This window comes from Tiliqua scincoides, chromosome 7, assembly GCF_035046505.1.
Source record: "Tiliqua scincoides isolate rTilSci1 chromosome 7, rTilSci1.hap2, whole genome shotgun sequence".
NCBI classification, from domain to species: Eukaryota; Metazoa; Chordata; class Lepidosauria; order Squamata; family Scincidae; genus Tiliqua; species Tiliqua scincoides.
The window spans coordinates 43,663,318-43,684,779 of NC_089827.1; the positions used below are offsets into that span (position 1 = coordinate 43,663,318).

The 21,462-nt window shown below is 43.7% G+C and overlaps 1 protein-coding gene and 1 pseudogene across 1 annotated transcript in view; one reads left to right on the forward strand and one right to left on the reverse strand.

The window, feature by feature from the left end:
* IQSEC3 (IQ motif and Sec7 domain ArfGEF 3) overlaps positions 1-21,462 on the reverse strand; it is a 161,184-nt gene that overhangs the window by 102,701 nt on the left and 37,021 nt on the right. The gene's annotated exons all lie outside the window — the stretch shown is intronic.
* On the forward strand, positions 9,268-9,384 carry LOC136658174 (5S ribosomal RNA; annotated as a pseudogene).

A 21,462-nucleotide genomic window follows, 5' to 3' on the forward strand; every position in this document is an offset into this window, starting at 1 on the left:
AAGTGCCTTTCCTTCCCCATTGAATAATCAGTTTTAGGAAAGGGATTAGATAGCCTCATATTAAAAAATTAACCACCGCCTCTCACCAATATCAGCACAGACAGCCTTCTCATTCAGTACAGCCGGCTTGATACTCCTTGAATAATTTATAGAAGTAATTTTATGCTTTATTATTAGCCCATCTACACAGCTGGATGAAGCATCCAGAGAATGTTTCCATGGGCAGTACCTAATGAATTCTGCAATATTTCTCCAATAAATTACTTGGGCGCTTTGTGTAGATTATTCATTCAGCTCTGTTTAATTGGGAAATGTCATGGCCCATTTTAGTAATTCATAGAGGCACTATAAAATTTATAAAGCCAGGTCAGATAATCCTTTAAAAAAAAAGGGGAAAAAAAAACTCCTTTGAGCTCCTTGCAGAGATATTCATCTGTGATAATGATGTCACACATCAGATCTGCACTGAGGTGCAACCAAAAATACAGCAGAACAAACCGACTGCCCCCCCCCACTGCATCACCACTTAGCGCATGTATTAACACTTCTGTGGGTCTGCTTTGCCAGTCCAGACACCAATCCTTTCCTGCCTGCAGGTTGTGTGTGCAGGTTTCCTCTGCACTGTATCTACTTTTGTTTCCACTCAGGGCAAAGAACCTGTAAGGACACACTCTGTGGGGAGGAGGGGTAAGGTCCCTGAAGGAGATGCTGTTTTTTCCATTTCTAAGAATTTGGATCCTGGTTACCTGGCAGAAGGTGATTTTGTTGGGCTAACAACAGCTGCTTGGCAACCCTAACTGAGAGAATTTGGTTAGTACCCTGCTTTTTAACTGTTTCTAAAATATTTTTAGCTTTTTTCTAAAATATGCAACCACCTGGTCTGGGAAGAGATCTCAGCTCTGTCAGGAGGAGGAAGTCCCATCTTACATATAAGAGCCATGGAACTTGATTACCTTGCCCAATTATGCAACATACAGTAGGTTTGCAGAACGTTTTGCCCATCAAGGCCAAGCAGCCTGCAAGCGAACTATGTACAACTGTGAAATACTTGACAATCATCCCTTTCCCTTCCGAGGCAATACAATACCATGAGGTTTATCAAGTCCTAGCTATTGTCATACATAGCTGGTCGGTTTTGTCTGGCTTGATGGGTTAAAAATTGTGAAGGCTGGTATGGTGAAAGGCTGCAATCCTGCACCAACTTCTCTTGGAGGACCTGGTACACAGGCTACTCATAGTGAGAAGGAATGAGAGCCTAAGAAAAAGCAGGCTGCAGGATACCCTGGCAAAGGGTGAAGGACCTCAGCATCATGTGAATGGCCTGATGCATTGTAGGAGACCTAGACCTAGGGCAGGAGGTCTGGTCTAGAGGGTAGAGCCTCCATTTGCCTGAACATAACATCCACAGGTCACCAGTTCGAGGCCACCGGCACCGTGCGACCTTGAAGCACCTGACAGGCTGAGCCGAGTTATTCCATCTGCTCTGAGCGTGGGAGGATGGAGGCCAGAATGTGAAACCAGATCAGAAAGAAACATCTGAATGTTGTGGTTTCTTGAAAGATAGAACCTTCTTTCAAATTGTAAAAATCCCTACAGGGATTTAATTAGCCTGCCTATGTAAACCGCCTTGAATAAAGTCTGAGGAGAAATCTGAGGGCCAAGAAAGGCGGTATAGAAATGCCATTATTATTATTATTATTATTATTATTATTATTATTATTATTATTATTATTATTATTATTATTATTATTATTATTATTAGAACAACAGCAAAGCACTGGACAAGGAGACAGCTTGGGAAGGGCAGCTTAGACTAGAACCCAGACTCTTCACACAGCCTGTGCTCTGTGCAAATACAACACAAGACTGTAGCCTGGTGCATTTGAATCTCAGCTGCTTGGTCTCGCTTTAAGTTACAAGCCAAGCACTCTTGTTTATTCATGAGCTCAATTGGATGCAGAGGATTAAGTGAAACACTTCGTAAGCCTTGAATGTGGGCCAAATTAATTTTCCACATACGGGAGAGCTCGCCTTTGACATACCAACAAGTGGCAAAATGATTGTTTGCGAGTTTGGCTTCAAGCTACCTGCAAAAGCAATGGGACACCAGCCACAGCGAAATGTAGTTTTCCCCAAGGACTACTGACATTATAACAGCAACTTCCAGGTCATTTGGAGATTCAGGCTGGCTAGAAAATATTTCCACTATACACATTTTTGCCCCTATACAGATCTCTCACAGTAAGCAGGACTGTGTGTGTTGTGGAGTTCCAAAAAAAAGCACAGAGAGAGTACAGGGAGTACTTTTTGGGCTGTAAATGAGATCTGAGAGTTCTTCAATGCTCACCATTACAAGGCCCCAAAGCTTATTTCTAACTCAAGTTAAACTCCAAGTTGTGGAAGAATTCCCAGTGTACCCACCTAGCACTCAGCCCTCCTTTAAACCTGTAACTACCTGCAAAAGCAATGGGACACCAGCCATAGCGAAATGTCATTTTCCCCAAGGACTACTGACATTATAACAGCGACTTCCAGGTCATTTTGAGATTCAGGCTGGTTAGAAAATATTTCCACTGTTTCCCGGGGGGGGGGGGGAGTAACTTATTTAGGACCAGTCCTAAGCAGTGTGTGTCGGCTCACCGCTGGCATGTACTGTCACAAACGTGCCATAAAGCATGTTTGCAGAGGTTAGTACAGCCAAGTGCCAGAGCTGGCCCAGCGCAAGCCTGCACTGGGACAGCGCCAGTGGGAGGCTGGCAACCTGCCACCAGGTGCTCTTTGCGACAGGCCTGGCAGCAGAGAGGTAAGATGGGGCAGGGGGAGGAGGGGAGGAGGCATTTCAGGATGGGCAGAGGGGGGGAAGGTCTGGTGGGGGGAGGGAGCGGGACGGGAGGGGGAGCGGAACCAGCAGAACTCAGCTCCACAAGATCCAGGACCCCGTGTCAGACTGTGTGGCCTGACATAGGACTGATTGATTCTGTGCTGGCTAAAGAGCCGCCACAGAACCAAGTAACCCCATGGTGGGGCTACGTCCCTTACCCAAGGGAAGGGGACAACAGTCCCCTTCCTCCGAGGAGCCACCGGTGGCTGCCCAATGCACACAGAATACCGCAGCAGCCATTTTTGGTGCCATGGCAGCTCAGGATTGAGTTGTTATTTTTCCAAGGCAAGTTAATGTGATCCCTGGGGAAGTCACCCATCACTGACATTAGTCGCAATAGTCATCTTCCTGGAAAGTTCAGCTGTTTTGAAAATGGCAAGTTTCTGGCTTCTATCTCTGATGATTCATGTATACATTCTTAATTAGTGACTACAAATAAACAAATTTCATTTTGTTTGGCCATAAGAAAACTAAATACCAATACAAAATAAATGTCAAAGACTATACCTGCATAGGTGCAACACATATAGATTTGTTCGGAGTATTATTATTTATCAGGTTCCTAATAATGCTCTTATAGCATTTTTTTTTTAAATTATTGAAAAACATCCAAAGGAAAAAAGATTAAAAACTTAAAACTTAAAAACTGTACAGTCATAAAACAGCATAAACAACAGCAGGAGATTAAAACATCCCATCGTACTTCAAACACATTCATGTCCATAAGTGCCCAACCATCCAGTTGCATTTAAAACCCACCCATTTCCATAAGCACTCAACTACCCAATGATACAGCGAATGCTTTTCTGAAAAGGAAGATTTGAACCATCTTCTTAAATCAATGCTTGGTGAGGTCTCAGCGCACCGGATTTTGTGGCTGAACAATTTTCCCAGTTATCACAGGATGGGGCTTTACTGCCCGGCGTAGCTCTTTGTCCCTTCCTACGATGGGCAAAAGCCAAAGAAATTATGCAAAACAGGTGAATGCTAATGTGCTTCATCAGCTCAAGGCTTCTAGGTAATAGAATTCGGATTGCCTGGTTACAGAATTTTGATCTTTTTTGTTTTAGGCATGTAATCTTGACCATAAGAAAAAAAATGGGTTGGTGGTTATCAGCTCCAATTTTCCCCAAAGTACTCTGATAGAAGGAAACATGCACTGTTCATTACCCACTTTGAACCCATTAGGTGGAGTGCAATATTAGGGTGGTTGCTCAATTAATTATATACGGTTCTGTCAAATTTGGATAAATTTACAAATGGGTCAAACCAATCGTTCAGAAGGAAGGGCATTCCTTTTTCTTTTTCCAAAGGTGCTCTCTCACAGGTCACAGCAAGCATCAGTTTAAAAGAGGCATCCCATCCTACACAAGGGAAGGGAGGGACACACACACTTCTTTAAACAGTGCTTCCTAATTGTAGTTTTTACAAGCACTTTTATTACTCATAATAATTTTTAAAATCCACTGCCCAGCTAATTGGGAAAAACTTTTCATGAATTAACAGGCTTTAGAGTTGATTTTTAAATATTTTAGCCTAATTTTAGTCTTTTTAAATATTTAGATTTTAAATATAGCCAAGCAAATCAACTTAAACAAAAATAAAATTATCTGGGGAAAACAGAATAGGAATTACAGGATGACTTAGTACTATTTTATCAGTCCACTTCTGTCCCTAAAACTGTGCAATTATTGTCATTTTATTTATTCCCTGAGATGCAAAAGAAGTGGACCATTTCATTTGCTTCCCTTATAGCCAAATCCTAACTAAATCCCTATGCAGTGATGTCAGCATGAACACACATTTCTAGGGAGATGAAAACAGCACCCAGCGTCAAGGCCTCTAAGGATCATTACACTTTGCTGTTTGGATGCAACACCGCAGGGGTTTACAAGTTGAAACCGGCTCTTCTCTATCACTCTGCAAACCCCTGTGCTCTCAAAGGGTATGTTAACAATCTTTTACTGGTTCATTTCTTCTCTGACAGCAAGAAGTTACCTATCATGTTTTCTGCAATTATCTTGTAACTAAATTCAAAGATGAGTTGCGTTGTTACTGCCAAGCAGATCTGAATGCGGTCTGAGAAAGCTGTGCCCATATTTAGCATGCAACTTTTAAGTCTTCAGGGTTGAAATTGACCTATTTGTGACCAGACAAAACACTGTGAGCTCCACCAAGAAAGTGGGTCTTGACAAGGTGGACTTTGAAGTTGTATAGAAGTTGTTAGAGTCTCACAAAAAAGAGTTTTGCCCAAAGAAGGAACAGAAGGAGGAGGAGAACAAAGAGGAGGTTGATGTTGTGCGAATGCTGACAGCTAAGCGGTTGACAAAATGCTTCTGCATTCAATTTGATCAAGAGTGCTTTGATTGGGGTAATCCAAACACAAAAGTCACAGCTATCCTACTTCTCCAAAACACCCCAAGACATAAAAGTACCTGAGCCATTGACATCAGCCTTGTTGCCTCACTCCCTCTCCATAATGGCCATTTGTCAAAGTGAGTGCTCACAGGGGTGGCCAACCTGTAGCATGCCATGTGCCACTTTTAAGGCACAGAATCTCTGAACGTGCTTTGAAAATGCACACATGATCTTTGTGTATGCGCAACCTCCTGATTTTAGAAATGGGCTATGTCAGAATGCCAGATGCAAGGGAGGGCACCAGGGTGCAGGTCTCTCGTTATCTGGTGTGCTCCCTGGGGCATTTGGTGGGCTGCTGTGAGATACAGGAAGCTGGACTAGATGGGCCTATGGCCTGATCCAGTGGGACTGTTCTTATGTTCTTATGCTACTCAACTTGCCTCGTGGCATCCCAGCTGTGTGTGGCTTGGCCAGGATGCCTTGTGCTGTTGAGAGGGGGTAAGAACCTGCTGGAGGCTTGGCCCAGGTCACAGATCAGATCAGTTCTGCTGCATTTGCCACTTGAAAAGTGTCTCTGTGCCACTAGTGGTGCATGTGCCGTGGGTTGGCCACCCCTGCCTAACCCATGCCAACCCCATTATTTCCTATTGAAAAGGCTGGTTTTCATTTTCGTGTTTTTTATCTATGCGCAATTTTCCAAGAACCTAAACTCCTAATTGAGAGCTGCCTGTGTTGCTACTATAGCAGCTCTCCTCAAATAGTAACCCTTTAATTTACTAGCTCACCCAGCTCTAGAGTGAAACAAAAGCTGAAGGAAGCAGGTTCAAAGTGAAAAAAGCCCCTGACTAATTTTAGGGACTTTAGGCTCACTTCTGGTTCACCTCAAAAGAGAACACTAAATAAAGCTCATCATGGCAAGTACATTGACTAAACAAAATGGTGGAGTTCACTAGTCACTAGATGCTCACAGAGTTACCCAAGAATAATTATTTCCATTAAATATCTTCAAAGCTCACTGAGCTCACTGGGCGCAGCAAGGTAAAAATCCAAAGAAACGAATAACAGTTTTATTAAAGCAATTAATTGTTATGTGTTAACGTTAGTAGGCAGATGGACTTATTTGAGAAAGTTAAGCTGGCCCAAAGAGGGAGCAGCTAAGTGCAGGGGAAACTCAGAGTTAATTAATTTTAATCAACAGCAAATGGTGAATTGACTGAAAAAGGTAATAGGCTGAGAGACCTATTAGTGGCTTAAAAGGAAGAAGCTGCATGCTGGGGTACTGAACACCCAAGTCAATTTCAAGGGGAGATTATATCAAGGAAGGAACACCACCACCACCCAATCTCTAAACAATCTTTATAGCCTTTGGCATTTCATATCTCTGTACCTCTCATTTTAATCCAAACCAGTTCCTGCAGTTTCAGGCTCATAATAAATATGCAAAAACCTACAAGGAAGCCAGCATTTCCCACAGATGTAGTGTACATTTGGATGCAAATCCTGGGTGGGCTTCCTTATCTGTATTTTATCTGTGAGTTTTTTTATAAAGTAAGTAAACTTTTTATAAAGTTTTTTTGATAAACGTTTTTATAAGTATCTTTTCTACTTCTTAATCCACGAGTTCAAAATAATCCACATGGGTTTTGAACACCAGGTTGGAAGCTCATGATGTTGTCTGATATCCTTGAGTTTTGAATACTCAGAGGAGGTGAGACAGCATTCTAGACTGTCTTCTGGGGATGATGTGTAAAAACAGGACGTTTATTGCACCAGAATGGTAAGTGCTGGGGAGCTCCCACCCTTTTCAGCAGGTAAGTGCTGCTGGGATATGTGAAGACCCAGGAAAACAGCCAAAGGATGATTGACAGTTCTGGAGTAAGGACTAGCACAGCTTTTTCCACAGATAAACCCCCAGAATAAAGTGATCATGTGGTTGCATTTCCCATGTGGGTTGAAACTCACAACTGTAATTTCTCACAGGAATAACTGTGGGAACTTACAGTCAGTTCTCATTATCCACTAGGGTTATGTTCCTGAAAAACCTAGTAGATACTGAATCAGCGGATACTGAATCATTGAGCCTATGGGGGAAATGGGGTTAGGTTCCAAGGGACCCTCTTCACCATACACCATACACACACCATACACCATACACAACTTTATGAACCTCAATCTTACATTGAAGTCTATGGGGCTGGATGTTAGGGAGGGTTCATCAACATCTCCAACACCTGATGCTGTCTTCTCTGTGCTGGATACCCCTTGATGCGTTGAAGGTTGTAGTGATGGTGATGTCTACAAGGTGGCCATCCCTCAGCTCAGTGTTATTCAAACTGTGAGGTGCGGCTCCTTAGGGAGGCACCAGGAACTCAAAGGGGAGACACAGGATGTCCTCTCGCAGTGATACAGTCACACCCCTGAGCAGAATACGAGCCCGTCTTCTGCGCTTTTTTTTAAAGCAGAAGAAATGGGAGTTGCTCAGCTGCTCCCTCTGAGAGTGACTGCGAGAGTGGCTGCTGCCGCCCCACCCTCTTCTCCCTCCACTCCGAGGCTGCCGCCTTCTGTGTTTGCTGCATGTTGTTTCCAAAGCTCTTTGACTCCAACCCCCATCAGGCAAGTACCAAGCATGCTCATTTAGCAGTCCTTGTCCTTGCTGACCGTCAGAAAGAAACCCTCCTTGATTCTTGTCTGGCTGGTTCCTAGTTCCCAGCCTGGGATCACTTCTCATCAAAGTGAAATCTCTCTTATCAACCCCCTCCCTCTTCCACTCTCCCCTTTTGATCTCCAAACTTTCCCACTTTCCTCCCCCTCCCCAAATAAAATGCTTCCTATTTTACCAGTCATCAGGACTCTTAAAGTTGCTTCCATGCAGTTGGCAAAGGGGGAGGGGAGAGACAAGCACACACTTTACTTGACCAGGAGCAGAAAAAGGGTACTGTTTTTAAAGTGATTTATTAATCTTGTTGTTTGACTGAAGAGGAAAGGCTGTATTTTTAAAGTGATGAATCTTGCTATTTGAAGAAAATACTTATCAGCCATTGATGAAGTGATTGCCAGCCCAATCCTATCCACACTTTCCTGGGAGTAAGCCCCATTGATTCTAATGGGATTTACTTCTGAGTAGGCATGCATAGGATTGGGCTGCGCATCTCCTAGTATAGCAGACAAATCAGCTTCCTAACCTCTGCTGCACAGTTCCTGGGAAACAGGGGAAGGGGTAGCTGATGAGCGCATGTTGCATGAGTGTTTGCATGTCTGCAAAGAGGGGGCCTTGCAGGGCTTGTGCTCAAGGGCCCCCTGAAAACTGGCACCAAGTCTGTTCCCAAGGAATCCTGGGAAATGCAGCTCTGTGACAAAAACCCTAAGCATCTCTTAGAAAATTCTCTGCTCTCTCACTAGACTACAAAAAACTAGGATTCTTTAGAAGAAACCAAGACAAATCTGGACTAAAACCAATATCAGTCTGGCCATATTCCTGGATTCACAAATACAGAACAAAAAAACCAAGTTTGTGAAGATGGCTTGTGTTACGAAATGGGTACATCGCCACCTGCAGGACACTGGGAGGCAATGTATTGTCCAGAAGACTGATGAGCCAGAGATGACATGCCTCAGACCTTTACTTTTGTCTTCCAAGAGCTGTGGAGAGATGTCCCTACCCTTGTTTCCTTTCTCTTTTCTCCCTTTTCTGACCTCCTAATGCACAGGAGCTCCCTAAATGAGCTCTGCCAACTGCCTGGTTGACCAGGCCTTGAGCTCTCACAGCCACGTAAAGGGGATAGCTTTAGACCTGTTACAAAGTCTAAGACAAGGACTACCAACAGTGATGCACATGTTTGAAACAGTGTTTTCTTTTGACCCTTTCACCGTCTCTCCTCTTGTTTCATTGTGTGCCGCAAACTAGTGGGGGCTGGTGAGGAGTGATCGGAAAAAGGATCTTCTGCCACATGACTCTGCTTAATTTACAAACAACGCCCTTTTCCCAACAGCCAGGATGCACAAACCAGACCTAAAATTCTGCACCTATAGACAGCAACTGCTACCCTGCACATTCCCGATCTCGTCTGATCTTGGAAGCTAAGCAGGGTCAGGCCTGGTTAGTACTTGGATGGGAGACCACCTGGGACTACTGGGTGCTGTAGGCTTATACCATAGTCTTTCGAGACTGAAGGTTGCCAACCAACCAGTTTCTAATTCCAAAATACCCTTGGGCCTATATGTGGCCGATGCTAATAAATAATTGCTCTTTCATCTGTGGGCAATGGGTGGATTGCACCAACATCAGTTTACTCCATGCTCTTCGCTGGACTACTATTTATTACAAACACTGCCTGTTGTTAATGACCTCCCTTAATTGTGCACTGCCCTTGGTTTGGATTAGAACTTTCTGCTAAGAAGGGAATGAAATGAATCAGAGTATGTAGATAGGTGGGTTCCCTGGCTATAATTGTCTCCTCAGAGCCATGAACCCCAACAGTTAGGGATATGATGCATACGAATATTGATTTTGAATGTTAACCTCATTGTGCCCTCGAGATCCATTGAGCTAGACACCTCCCAAAATACATCAAATCTAATAATCCAACGGATTCCCACACATCACCTGCCTGCCTCCATTGAATCTGTCTTCAGGAGAGCAGACAGCGTTATGAAGCACAAAGGAGTGGAGAACATCTCATTGAGTCTGGTTGAAAACAAAGCCATGCTGTCACAATACACCTCAAACTGGCAAGAAAATTATACCTTGCACCAAGTGATTGTCATGAATACAACAGCAGATGGAAGAGGAGGGGAGGAAAAAATAGTGTAGGCTAAGGAAGACAACCAGCAGCAACCCCCAATCTTAGCAGCAGAGTCTCAGACATAGGCACTTGAGAGGGTGTTTCATCCCACACCAAACAACGCAGAGAAAACCAAACATCGCCCACACAATTGATTTCTGTCTGTACTTCTGCTATTCTAAGTCAACTGCTGGACCCTCAAGGGTAATCATGGGTGAAGCACTGTATAAGAGGAAAGAATTGCCATCAGACAAACAACTGGAATGCTGAGTCTATACAAATTCATTTTGTTGCCACACATTACATGCCAACAGTTCCCCAGTCAGCAAGGCTGATGCGCAGAGGCTTGCCAGCATGCGGAGGCTAACACAAGCCTCTGCACCGGCCAGTTGGGCCGACACAAGGCTCTGGGGTGAGCAGAGAGGAGGTGGGAGGGAAGCATTCCGGGGGGGGAGGGCAGGTGATGGGCGGCCCTGGGGCGGGCAAGTGGAGAGCAGGAGGCGGAGCTGAGATCCAGCAATTATGCTGTATCCAACCACTGTTCCCGGGGTGCACAGAGCAGCTTCAGGCTGCACTGCTCTCCTCGGACTTGTACCACCTCAGGAGTAAGGGGAAAAGTTTCCCTTTGCCTCTGACTGAGCCGATTCTGTCCCCTATCCTGCGCTGGATACAGCACACGCCTCTTGGCTTGCCTGTTCCAGCGCAGGAGAGGATTGTGCCCTTAAGCTAGTGGCCATCACCACTCCTTGACATGTGGATTTCTATGACGCACATGTTTTCAAACACTCGTTAACTGCATTCGTACTTTTTAAGTTACACTTTTTAAAATGCAGTGTGTTAGGCCTAAGTCTTATAAGTCAGTATTTTCAGTTGGCACTGAAATTCTTTTTTTAGCAAAATTCAAAGCAAATCTGAAGGTTTCTCCTTAGGTTTAACATCTGTGGAGTTTAGAAAGGAGTCAAAAGCATTTCAATAAAACAAGCAGAATTTCTGAAGAGTTTTCTCTCACACACGCAAACACACACATGCACCTCTCTAATAGTGCAACTTTATGCATACCTACTCAGAAGCCAGCTCCACTGAGTTCCACGGGGCTTACTCAGGGGAAGATGTGTTGCAGCCTAACTGAACTAGGTGCAGCAGACACTAATCTGCTTGCAGGTCCCTTTTCTCCTACTGATATTTAGACATTTACACCCATCCTCTATAGTCCTGTGCAGGCAGGTACAATTTGGGAACAACCAGTGCAAAAAAATACAGAGTGCTTGGGCAGAGAGGTGTACACAATATACAATCTACATTTGGAGAGAAGGGTCAGACCAGTAGATCTTCCTTCCTTCCACATGTGCTGATTGTACTCAGACCCTCGTTGCCTTAGCGGCAGACCTCCCCAGCCCCACACCCCTGGGCAAAGGTCTGCGATGGTACTCCCCCGTGGCCTGTCCCCCCTGCACGCAAATCCGCCTCCCTACTCATCTGAGGCTCACGAAGCCTCACACAACCCAAGGCTGCGTCGGGGAAGCCTCTCTGAGTGCCAGATGCAAGAGAGGGCACCAGGATGCAGGCCTCTTGTTGTCTTGTATGCTCCCTCGGGCATTTGGTGGGCCACTGTGAGATACAGGAAGCTGGACTTGATGAGCCTATGGCCTGATCCAGCGGGGCTCTTCTTATGTTCTCATGACACTATAAACTGTTCTTCCGTAAACCCGGAAGAATAGTTTCCGACCCCGTCAGGAGCCTCAGAGAGGTTTTCGCGGGGTCCTACAGCCTTGCGCCCGGAGCATTTACTCCATGGAATACAATGGCAGGTCCGCAACTGAGTTGTCTACACAGGGTCAATGACTCAGTACTAATAAGGAAATGCCACCAACACAGCCAGCAGGGAAATGCTATTTCTGCTTGCACACTTCACAAGTGAAGACAAGCACATCTGCAACAGTTCTGAACTGGGACATGACATCATTTCACTTCCCACAGGGCAGAGGTGGCATCTCTCTCTCACACAACTGTTTTCACATGGAGGAGAAAAAGTGTCAAAAGCCTGATGGTTGCAGACGCAAATAAAAGGAGACAAAACAAGATATTTTGGAGCTCTCTCGCTATGCCATTAAAGGATGATAACTGGCCAGCGCCCAAGAAGGAGCGCAAGAGAGCTTGACAAAGCGTGGGGCTCACTTTTAATTTATGCACGGAGAAGGGAACAGAACTATTTGCAATCACAGCACCATCCTCCTTTGGCTCACCACTCCCCCAGCCTGTCACTCAAAACAGCTGCTTTTCCCAGCTGCATGAGCAAGCCAGCCCTGCTGGTGCAGCGCCACTACCAGCTGAATGCATCCGGGGAGTGAGTTCAGCAATTGGAAGACATTGCAGGTGGCCCTGTCTCTGGCAGACACTCTCATATGAACATATATTAAGCTGCCTTGGACTGAATCAATACTCAGCACTGATATACTGAGCTCAGTACTATCTAAAGTAACTGGCAGTGGCTCTCCAGGGTTTCAGAGAGAAATGGGCCTTTTCCCAGACCTACCTGGAAAAACCAGGAACTGGATCTGGGCCCTTCTGCATGTAAAGCATGTGCTCCATCACAGTGCATATGAGGAGGGTGCCAACTATTGAATGACACCTATGGAAAGCTGACAACTGGATGTATTATTCAAACATTCCCTAATATGAGTTTATTTATTTATTGGATTTGTATTCCGCCTTTCTCCCCAAAGGGCACCCAAGGCAGCTTATGAGTTCTTCTGTTGGATGGTCAAGCAATCTTCAATAAGATGAAGATTCGGAATGACAACTGCTTTTCGACACAGGAGAAAACAATAATTGAGAATGGAGTCTAATCTCCACAATAACACATACAATTAGAGAGTAACTGTGAAAAATTCTAGATCAAATAAAATCAAATTATTCCCCCCCCCCAAAAAAAAAAATTTGGTGCCAAAAACACAATTCCTTTAAAAGAAGAATCATGTTTCTGCAGTTTAACATTTCAATGAAATTGTTTCCAACTAATTATCCTTTGAATCCGATGGTATGGCACATTAAAAAAAAAAAATCTTCTCCCTGATGTGTGCGAAGTGGGGGGACTTATTAGAAAATGAGAACGCTCATCTAGAATGATATGAATGAACATATGAAGCTGTTTGATACACACTTCAACAGCTGGTCCTTCTAGACTAGACTTGTCTATTCCAACTGATAGTGATCAGTTGGATGTCTCAGGGCCAAACTAAATGCTACTTTATATGTAAGGCCGAATCAAACGCTTAGAATTTCCAAGCTATAAGTCCCTGATTTGGAATAGGACTGCAGGGGGATGAAACTGCACTGTTTTCCTCACTGAAAATAACTCCATAGTGCTGGAATTTGCAGCATGGCATATCAAGCAATATAAATTTAGCCCTCAGGCAGTGGTCTTTGCCAGCACTGACACTGAAGGTTTTTATAACTAGAGATGGTACGACTTGAACCAAAGATCTTCCGTATACCAGGCATGTGCACTACTACCACAGAACCATGGCCCTTTTCCCAGTTTTACTCTCAGAAGGACCCTATCTGTCATACAGTTTTAGCCTGCATTAGTAGAACTGTAGCTTCCAAGTCACAAGAAATAGCAATTTCACTTTACTCCACATTGGTCAGACTTCACCTGGAGTCCATGTTGGCATCCTTCAGTCTCGGAAGACTATGGTATTGCCTCTGAATGGTGGTTCTGGAACAGAGTGTCCTCTCCAGTGCGCGAAGCCTGGGTAAAGTAGGTATGGAAATCCCTCCTCTCCACATCACTGAAATGGTCCAATGGAAAGGCAGAAGCCAATACGGTTGGTTCCAGCTGAGTCGTAGGAGTTGCCAGACATGACTGTGTTTAGCCATGAACTGCCTCAGGGATTCCAGCTCCAGATTTTGCCTCAGGGTTGACTCCTGAAGCCTTTTCCATAACTGGATGTAGCCACAAGGCAGTGGAGGTTTGGGATCAGAGTTTTCCTTCTCTCAGATGAGCTGCCTTCTCAGGCTGACGAGTCCCATCTACCCGGTGGCTGTTTAGTCGCCTCTTACAAGTACAGCCAACCTGAGGGCCTATTCTTATCCCCCAGCCCCCAAGGGAGTACCTGGATTACTGTGTCCAATTCTGTGCACCACACTTTGGGAAAGATACAGCCAAACTAGGGTGGGTTCAGAGAGCAGTAAGGAGCATGATTGGAGGACTGGAGAACAAGACTTATGAGAAAAGGTTGAAGAAACTTGGTGTGTTTAGCCTGGAGAGGAGAAGACTGAGAGGGGATATGATAGAGGGGATATGTGATGGTATGGAGGCTGAAAGGGGATATGAAAACTGAGAGGGGCCATCATATGATATGAGAGAAGATATGACAGGAAGGGCTGTCATATGGAAGAAGTAACAAATTTGTTCTCAACCGCATCTGAGAGTAGAACTAGATCAAATGGGTACAGACTGCAGGAGAGGAGATTTCAGTTGGATATTAGGGAGAAATTCTTGATGGTAAGGATGGTAAGGATGATTCAGCAGTGGAACATAGTGCTGGGGGAGGTGGTGGGTTTTACCTCAAGGAAGTCTTCAGGCAGAGACCCAAAAGACATCTGCTGGAGATGCTCTAGGAGGATTTCCTGCTACAGGGAGTTGGACTAGATGACCTTGTGAGCACTTCCAGTCCAATCCTATGATTCTAAGTGGTTTGGCTGAATGTGCAGATCAGCCATGTGGACTATTTGTGATGATACATGCATCTTGATGCAGTGTAAGCCTATTTGTCATACAAGACTGGAAAGGGAAAGGATCACACTCTTCTACAAGAGCACTTAATGGCGTTTTTGTGTTGTACTGAGACTAGCCCAAGTCTTGGAGAAAGTACATCTCAGTGCTTGGTCTGAGTGCACATGATGTAAGCAGCTTCTGGAAGCTGAACAAATCTAGATGGCCAGTGCCTGGATGGGCAAGTACCTGGGATCTGCATTTATACCACATTTAACTTGATGGTGGAGAAGAGTTGGGATATAAATGTAACAAATAAATACTGTATAATACTACAGCATGGAAATCAAGCTTGAGGAAGGAAGAGAGGGAATAAGCAAATGTTCACTGTTCCTAGGAATTTGACTTTGGAGCCAAACACTGTTTCCTTAATAGCAGAACTATGTGTCTGAAGTTAATTGTTTCCAACTAAATGTCCTTTGAATCCCTTGGAGTACTACATCAAAATCCACACCCCCAGGGTAAAAAAAAATTATTTGCTTCATTGATAGAATGAATATAGAATAATTCAAACCAGTTATTTGAGCGACAAAATAACAGCAAGAAAAGCAGTCTCTCTGGATGCTGAATCCAAGGGAACCTTGCTCATAAATAGTATAGCATCAGAAATGGACAGTGAACAGTTTTGCATCCGTTCTGCTTGCTTGTGAGGTGCGGGCAGTCCACGAGCACGTGGAGAGAGCCTGCTTTTAGGCAAGATTGCAAATGTAAATGAACACTTGGAGGCTCAAAGCATTCAAGGAATAGGGGAAGACACCTATTATAATTGACATACCAAGTCATCTTTTATATGGCACTAAAACATGATAGTGGAAGAACATGTAAGGTGATGCTAGCGAACTTCCAGAAAGATTTTGTTAAGGGAAGGTGAAGAGAGGAAGACTGTTGAGGCAAGAATGTTTTTAGAGGTGGGTTGTTGTTTGCCCTGCTTTAGCCAATTTCAGGGTTACAGCATCTTTATATCTCCCTAGTGAAATAAACGGCGATACTGCTATTTCCGTTGACGTCGAATGGGAGGCTAGGGGGGTCAAATTCGGGAAACAGCTTGGCTTATTTCCAAGGCAGTTCGATATGAGCCTTGGGGAGCTAGCTCATCTCTAGCAGCAACAGAGTTTTTTTTCTCAGTGAATCTGTGTAATGCTTTTAAAAGTCATCCTATAATATTAGAGCTGGACCATATTTTAGAGGTCATCTAGTCCAACTCCCTGCTCAATGCAGGAAACTATAGCATCCCTGGCAGATGGCCATCTAGCCTCTGCTTGAAAACCTCCAATGAGGGAGAGTCCATGACTGCACAGAGTACACTGTTCAGGTAGCCCTTACAGCTAGGAAATCCTTCCTTGTGTCTAGTCTACATGCCCCTCCCTATAGTTTCATTCCATTGGTTCTAGTTCTGCCCTGAGGAGGTACCAAAAGCAAAACCTTCTGTGAGATCACTCTTCAGATTCTTGCCTATCAGATCCTCCGTTAGCCCAGGCTAAACATACCAAGCTCTTTCAACCATTCTTAATAGGACTTGGTTTCCAGACCCATCACCATCCTAGTTGCCTTTCTCTGAACCTGCTCCAGCTTATCAGTGTCCTCTTTAAAAATGTGCCAAAAACCAAACACAGTATTCCAGGTGAGGTCTGACTAGTGCATGACACAGTGGAATTATTTTTGCTTGTGATCTGGCTCTATGCCTCCGCTAATGCAGCCCAGCAATGAATTTGCTATTTTTTTGCAGCCGCATCACACTGCTGTCTCCTGTTCAACTTATGGTCCACTAAAACGCCTAGATCTTTTTCTATACATGCTTCTTGCCAAGCCAGGTTTCCCCCATACTGTACCTGTGTTTCTGATTTTTTGTTTGTTTTGTTCCTTCGTGGAGGACCTTACATTTATCACCACTGAAGTTCATCTTGTTGCTATGGGCCCACTGATGGGGCCTGTCAAGATGATTTCGAATCCTAATTCAGTCTTCCAGGGTGTCATTGCCCCCCACAGCTTGACGTCATCTGCAGATTTGATATGTATCTCCTCTCCCCCTTTCCAGACCCTGGCTGTGGGCTCAGAGGTTCTCTTGGATTCAGAGGAAGAAAATATGCTCAGTCCAGGGTCGGTATGCAAAAAAGACACTTAATTGTTTCCAAGTCTAAAAACAAAGCACACAGAGCAAAGCCAAGTATTATCAGACCAAGACAGTGTGCTGGTGCTTGAAGCCAAAACTGGACACTGAGCTAAATTAACTGCATGATTATATAGGCTAACTGTTTACTTCTTCAGTAGTTCAGCTGAAATTAACAAGAACAAACTAATTGACAGCAAGGTGATATATGCAATTAAAACTATAAACGATGTATGACTACTCTCCAGGTTCTCATTGCTTGGAAACATCTTATCACACAGGTGAAACCAAATAATTGGGAGGCTGGTATAAGCAAGAGATAACTATGAACCTCAAACTTCTATAGGAAACATGACGTAATGTGCTTTGAACAATCAGCTGTGGTTGAGGTCATTTGCTAATGAGCCCAATTTCTCATGGGAAGATTCAGTCAGAGAACAGACTGAAGACACAGCGAGAAGATGGTTGATGGCCATACAACTCCAACAGCACAGGGCCCAAGACGGAACCCTGTGGCATTCCACTCCATACCTCCCTCCAGGTTGATCTGGCACCATTTAATACACTTGCTGGGGAACACTGGTTCAACCTGCTTTGAACCCACCTACCAATAGTAACAGCATCTATTCCACAGTCTTATGGGAGATTTTGTCAGATGAATCTAGCTAAGTTACTGGGCCAGTGCTTAAGGCAGATGCAAGCTGGCTGCAAACAGGCAGGAACAGGAATAGTTGGGTCAAACATATGCAAAGCAGAAAGGGTAGGGAAGGAAAGCACATTCAGCCAGGTAACTCAGAAGAGGACCAGTTGCAGCCCACAGGGATAGGATAGCATTTGGCTGTAAAAGAGGCTATGGGCATTGCATCCTGGACAGTTCTGGCAGGAGGTCTGGTCTAGAGGGTAGAGCCTCCATTGCCTGAAGATAACATCCACAGGTCGCCAGTTCGAGGCCACCGGCACCGTGCGACCTTGAAGCAGCTGACAAGCTGAGCCGAGTTGTTCCATCTGCTCTGAGCGTGGGAGGATGGAGGCCAGAATGTGAAACCAGATCAGGAAGAAACATCTGAATGTTGTGGTTCTTGAAAGATAGAACCTTCTTTCAATTGTAAAAATCCCTACGGGGATTTAATTAGCCCGCCTATGTAAACCGCCTTGAATAAAGTCTGAGGAGAAATCTGACGATCAAGAAAGGTGGTATATAAATACCTGTACTATTATTATTATTATTATTATTATTATTATTATTATTATTATTATTATTATTCAAAAGTGCCATCTGGATTTGAAGGTGCCTCATGCAGGGCCTAGGAGAGGGGGGTAAAGGGGGTAATTTGTACCCAGGCCCAGGGTCAGAAAGGGGGCCCAGGAGCCAAAGAAGGGGGCCAGAAATTTCCTAGGATCTTACATTTTCCAATCTCACTCAGACTCACTGCCCACATGGGATGCACATGGCAGCAACTACTGCCAGAAGCCACATGCACCAGGCCCAGGAATGTATACATTCCTTAACAGTGTCACATCTGGGAGGAAGTTGGCCTGCTGCAGGAGCTCTTTGGCTTGTGGATCTGCTTACAATGAAGGAGTGGATGGGAGCTCAGAGACACAGCTGCTGCAGAAGTGGTGCCCACCCCCATTGCCCCCCCACTCTGTTTCACCCCCTGGGAAGGGGCCCCAAAGAAACTCTGTACCCCCTGATAGAACTCCTCTTAGAGGCCCTGGTCTCATGCATGGAATTGAAACTTGGTGGGAAGAATTCAACTACCAGAATGCCAGGTGCAAAGGAGTGGCCAGGGCCTAGGAGGGGGGGGTAAAGGGGTTAATTTGTACCCGGGCCCAGGGTCGGAAAGGGGGCCCAGGAGCCAAAGGAGGGGGCCCAGAAATTTCCAGGGATCTCCCATTTTCCAATCTCACCTAGATTCACTGCCCACACGGTGGCAACTACTGCCACTAGCCATACACACCAGACCCAGGAATGCACAATGTTTTCCTTAACAATGTCACATCTCGGAGGAAATGGACTCTCTTTGGCTTGTGGATTCACTTCCCATGAAGGAATGTAGAGGAGCTCAGGGACACAGCTGCGGGACTATAGATGCTGCAGAAGTCGGTTTTGGTGTACACAGGACACTTTCCATTCTAGTGTGAGCCTAAATGCAATGATGCTAATCTCCTGCAATGATTTTCTATAAATAGAAGATATTAGAGAGACTTAGGAATGTGTTTGTTTAATTTTCTGTATCTAGCTGCCAATGCCGAGTAGGTACACAGACCTGAACTCTGCATTGGGAAGATTGGTAGACCTGGGCTCCAAAGACTATTCTGGCTGTTGCCACTTTCCTCCTGCCTATTTTGCCCCCATTCTGCCCACCCCCACTGCCACCACCCCCCTTTGTTTCACCTCCTCCCTCTTTGGGAAGGGGCCCAAAAGAAACTTTGTACCCCCTGATAAAATTCCTCCCAGAGGCCCTGGGAGTGGCAACAGGATGTAGGTATCTTGTTGTCTTGTGTGTCCCTTAAGGCATCTGGTGGGCCACTGTAAGATAGAGTAGGAACCTCCAAACCCCAGCCCGGGGGTCAGATGTGGCCTGTGACAAGCCTCAATCCAGCTCACCGCCAGACTCTGGCCCTCTGCGAACCTCTGGCCCATTTGACTGGGGCTGCACTTCAGTCACGTCTGGAGGGTGTTCTGAAAACAAGGAAGCTGTACACAGCCTGCCTGGCCTACAAACATCTTCTAAAGGCCTAAAAACATCACTTCCTGATCCCCCCCCCAAAAAAAAAAAAAAAAAAAAACAACCAAAGTAACTTTTTTGCCCTCTGAAAGCCTTAGAAGGCTTTCTGAGGGTCAGGGAGACTTCCACATGTTCTTTTTTTTTTTTTAATTATTTTCCAAAATAAAAACAAACAACAAATATAAACAAACACATAACAAACACAAACTCAATACACAACACAAAAACACACCATTGGAGGATGCAGGCAATCATATATCAATACATCTAATCAATCAATACATATCTTCTAATCTTGTTCCTCTTCTAGTTTAGCCTCTTAATATCATTTATCTATCATATCATATCCTATATAATATATCATGTATACTTCATCTAAATGCCCTATCTTATACATCTACAACTTCATTTTCAACCAAGCATAGAATGGTCCCCATTGCTCTATCTGTGTCGGTTTGTGCTGTTGATCCAAAATCTCTGTAAGTCTATCCATTTCCGCCACATTCATTATTTTCTCTATTAATTCATCTTTTGCTGGAATTTTAATATCTTTCCAGTATCTAGCATATAAAATCCTTGCAGCAGTTAATATCATAATAACTAAATACACATCATTTTCTTTATCTATAATATCTAAGGTAATATTAAGCAAAAATAACTCTGGTTTCAGTGGTATCGTAAATCCAACAATCTCTTGTATTAGATTCCTTACCATTTTCCAGTATACTTGCATTTTTTTCATGTCCACCACATATGATAAAACGTCCCATCTTCACATTTACACTTCCAACAATTTTTTATATGTTCTGATTCATTTTTACCAGTTTTACTGGTGTCATGTACATCTATAAAACATTTTATATACATTTTCTTTAAAATTTGTTGCTCTAATAAATTTTATATTATATTTCCAAATCTGTTCCCATTGTTCTAATGTAATATTATGGCCTATATTTTGCGCCCATTTTATCATACATTCTTTTATTGTTTCTTCATGCATCTCAAAATCCAATAGGAACATATACATTCTTTTGACATATTTTTCTTTTGTTTCTAAAAGTATTCTATCAAATGTTCTGTTCTGAATAGAATCCTTCTTGTTTATCTTTCCCAAATTCTGAATCAAGTTCAAGCGAGTCCACCAATTATTGAATCGCTTATATTTGTATAAGTAGTGCCATGGCCTTATAGTATAAAAACCAATCAGGAAGCCCCATGCCTCCTCTTAGTTTCACAACTTGCAAGGCCTTCATTTTAATTCTTGGTTTCTTTCCCTGCCAGATAAATTTTGAGATAACTTGATTAATTTCTTTAAATATATCTTGCTTCAAAATTACAGGGATTGTTTGGAAAAGAAAGTTTATTTTAGGCAAAACATTCATTTTCACTGCAGCAACTCTTCCCATCAACAAAAGTTGCAATTCTTTCCATGTTAAATCTCTTTTTATTTCTTCAGTCAGTTTGAAATAATTATCTTTCACTAATGTACTTGTTTTCTTCGTTAATTGAATTCCTAAATATTTAATTTTTTTCTTCTTTGAAGTTTGTTAATTCCACTAATTCCTGTATTTTCCTTATTTGCATATTCTTTGTTAAAATTTTTGTTTTCTTGACATTTATTTTCAGTTCTGTCACTTCAGTATATTCTTGCAACACATCTAACAAATTTTTGGCAGATTCTAATGGTTCTTCTACAATCCCCATAAGGTCATCCGCAAATGCCTGGATTTTAAATTCTTCACCTTTTATTTTTAATCCTTTAATCTCTTCTGCCTTTCTCACTTGATTCAAAAGTATTTCCATGATCACTATAAATAGTAATGGAG